Below are 3,792 nucleotides of genomic sequence, written 5' to 3' on the forward strand. Positions count from 1 at the left end.
GGAAACCCGCTTTCCCCCCACCCCTTTACCCCACTCACATCATCCCCCCCCCCCCAGCACTGCTTTAAGTGCTTCTATCAACAAGTGTAAGTGGCTGCGCTCCGTGGGGAGGGATGGGGGGAGTGGGAGAGGGGCCGGGTTTCCCCAGCCCCAAATGGGGCTGGAGAGAGAGGTGACCCGCAGGTTAGCGGGGGACACGGCCCCCCCTCTACCTCCAGCCCCCACCTCCCCAGTCCCCATCAACCCCGGAGCAAGGTCACCTCTCCTGGGAAAAGCCTGGCTCTCTCGCCTTAATGAGATAATTACGTCCTGCACCACAGTTAAAAACTCATAGGCTGCTTCCCTTGGGGTTAGAAAGAAACCTCCCTAATGAAAACCAGCCACCGGGAGAGGAAAAATGAGTTTTTCCTCTTTAAAAATTATATATATATTTATATACACTGATAGGCAGGGAGGAGGTGGTGGGAGGGGGTGGGCAGAGCCAGCGGCTGGGGCTGGATGCTGGTGTCCAGCAAGGGCTGGGCTCGGGGAGATGAGCAGAAATTGAAGAGGTTAACGCTTATTATTTCTTTCCCCTGGATTCCAGCGTGTCCTCCTGCCCGCCGCTGCCAGCACATATGGACGGGGCTACGCGCACGCAGGGTTCGACGCGAAATCTCCGAGCGAGATCGGCCGCTGCAGCCCAGCTCTGAGCTCATCAACATCCCCGCTCCAGCGCAGCCGAGGGAGGCAAACCCCTGGCTGAGTTATTTTAACATTTGTCGAAAGCTTTTTCTTGCGCTCTCTTCCCCTTCAAGTCGGAGGCGTGCAGATTTTTCAGCCAGCCAGTGCTGCCAAATCTGATCTTCCTGATGGGGAAGCGGCTTCCCAGAGCTCTCCAGCTTGGAAGGGGTGTAGCTGGAGGCAGATTTTGGCTCTCTCTGACTCTGCAGGGGGCTCCCCGAGTGTGCAAAACCAGCCCAACCCCCCTTCCTCCCTCCTTTTCTTGGGGGGATCCATTTATTGGCCCTATTGGCCCAATTTATTGGCCCTAGGGCCACTTTAGGAGTCAGCTCTGGCATCCAGTCCTGCCTCCCTTGGCCGTGTAAATCCTGTGCTGGTGTCACACCACGTTGTGCTCCGCTTCCCTGGGGGATGCTCCCCAGGGACAGGTGTTTTCGCTCTGCACAGCACCCACCTGGATGGGTCCCTGTCAGCGTGTGGTGCTAGGGCGATGCTGTGCATTGCGGTGATGCACTCAATGTGTATATCAGAATATAGATTGCATATATTGCCATCAGCCCTCCTGACTGCTCCCTGCTCTCGGGGGGTGACGCCTGCACACCGCTGGGACCACCCAGCCCTGGGGGACCCAGCACATCCCTGGGCCACCCCTCCTTGGCAGGTACTTTATCCTGCTTTTCCCCACTGCGACCGCAGGGACAGACCCTTCCTGGGGTGGGGATGACACCACACATGGGAAAAAACACTCGAGGAACAACCTGGGGGACAGAGGTGTCCCCTTGGAGGACAGTGACCCGTGGGCTAGGAGGGGGACAGTGAGGACCCCCATCCTTCCCCCAGCATTTCCCCCTTGGCACAGGGGGCTGGGAACATCTTGCTGTGATTATTTTGGGGGTGGCTGTGGGGTGGCTGGTCTTGGCCCATGACGTGGTGAGGGCAGGAGGGGGATGGAATAGCCCCAGCCCCATTTACAACCCTTTTCCTCCTCCTTTTTCAGGGCCAGACCTTATTCTTGAACTGTCTGGCTTTTCCAGGGAGACGTCTTTCCCTCAGTTTGTGGCATTAAATAATTAAATGGAGGGAATAATCATCGGCGAAACCCCCTTGGGTTCGCACTTCCTCGGGCCCTGTGATTGCTGATATTTTTGGGGGTGAAATATGACCTTTTTTATGATCAAAGGGGATCCAAGTTCCAAAGGAAAGTTAAAAAAGAAAAAAAAAGTAAAAAAAAAAGAAAGAGGGCAAGCATTTTCTTTTTTCCCAATCCTAGCGGTCTGGTAAAGTTTCTTTAGACATGCAAAGATTTACACACCTTTCTGCAGGGTGCCTTAAATTACCCTCTGACTCTTTACACATTTCCATGAGCAGAGCAAGAACAGTAAGTCATTGAGAAATTAACTGGCCTTTCAGTAATATCCCCTGTCGGCCTTTCAGAAGGAGAATGTCTAATGACTTTTTTGAAGTAGAGGTCAGGGTTTGCTTTTTTTAAATAAAACAATCTGTATTAATGCAATTTCCTTTTTAGCTGTAGGATTTGCCTTTTTTTTAGCATCTTTTTTTTTCAAGTCCACCAGCCACACGAAGCAAGACCCAGTTGCTTGGAACTCACCCTCCTGGTATTCCCAGCTCTTGTGCAAGCTCTTATTTTTTGGGGGGGTGGGAAATGTGTTTTAAGTGACTAAAACTGGACTTCGGAGCCGGCAAGGTGACTCCTCGCCATGGTTAGGGCAAAGCACGGGTGGTTTGGAGACAAAGCCAAGCAGGTTTGCTTTGCCTGACACCTGGATTTTGCTGAGCAGGGGGTGTGCTCAGAGTCCGGCTTTGTTGGGCCGGAGCTGTTGGGCTGACAAACCAAAGCGGCACCAAACGGGTAGGGCTGTGGCAGGTTCCTTGGGGTCAGGATCCGATGGGCCAGCACCTGCCAGGACTGCAGCTTGGAGCCCTTGGGATGAAAGTCTTTCTGTTTGCCAGCCATTCATCTTCCACTCTTTAAGAAAAAAATGTGTATATATTTTTTTTTTATTACTATTATTATCATTATTTTTAATCTTGCTTTGTGTCTTCCTAGGGGTTTCCTTATTTCTCTCATGCTGTGACAACATCTTGTGCTTCTTCCACAGTGTTCACTATGGCACAGATCCGGACGTGCTCCGCCAGCCCCATCCCTCCTCCTCGCTCCCGGCCGGTGGCAGTGGCTGGGGAGGGATGGCGCAGCATCCCTGGCTGGGGCTGGTGCTGGTCCTGCTCTCTTCGCTACCTGGCTACTGATTCTCCTTAATATTGTCAAAATCTTGCCCTAGAGATACCATGCAGAGGAACTGGGCTGGCTCACACATTCCCCCGTGGGTGAAAGGGGTTTTCTTACTATAGAAACGCACCTCTGCTACACTGTAAGGAGGACGTTTGGGGTAGTGAGATAGTAAGGAGCAGCGTATGTGAGATGGTGGGGGCTTGATGGTGCCCGGCCAGGACCCAGTGATGGGCTCTGGGGGCAGATGGCTGTGGATCGGTCCCATCCGCAGCGCTGGGGATGCAGGGCTGGCTGTCCCATCTGTGTCCTGCCCGGGGCTGGGGATTGGAGCACCCTGTCCTGTCCCCTGCACCAGGCAGGGGTCTGTGCAGCACTGCCCACAGGGGTGACAGCTGGGGGCTCTTGCTGGAGGAGTCCCCCCCGTGCCCAGCCCTGCTGCTCCCAGCAGGAATGACTTATCTATCCGCTGAGCAATTCCCATTTCTCCATCCCTGCCAGACCCCGAAAGCGTAGCGTGCCCTGGGTGAGCTCCTCTCCTCCTCTTCCCTCCAGCTCTCACAGCTCCCCCCATTCCCTCCTGGCTCCTTGTCTCTGCGGTCGGTGGCATTATAAAAACCCCAGCCAGGCTCTTGGTGAAGGTTTTACTCCCAGCTTTCTTATTCCCTCTGTTTCTGCCTCTTTCTTTCTCTCCCTCTCTTTCTTTCCCTGCCAGGAATCCCAGTCCCAGATGAACCAATACTCCGTGGCTCTGCTATTTCCCTTTTATTCCCCCCCCCCGCCTTCAACAGCGAGATGGGAAAAGAGTGAACCAAAAAAAA

This window comes from Columba livia, chromosome 19, assembly GCF_036013475.1.
Source record: "Columba livia isolate bColLiv1 breed racing homer chromosome 19, bColLiv1.pat.W.v2, whole genome shotgun sequence".
NCBI lineage: Eukaryota > Metazoa > Chordata > Aves > Columbiformes > Columbidae > Columba > Columba livia.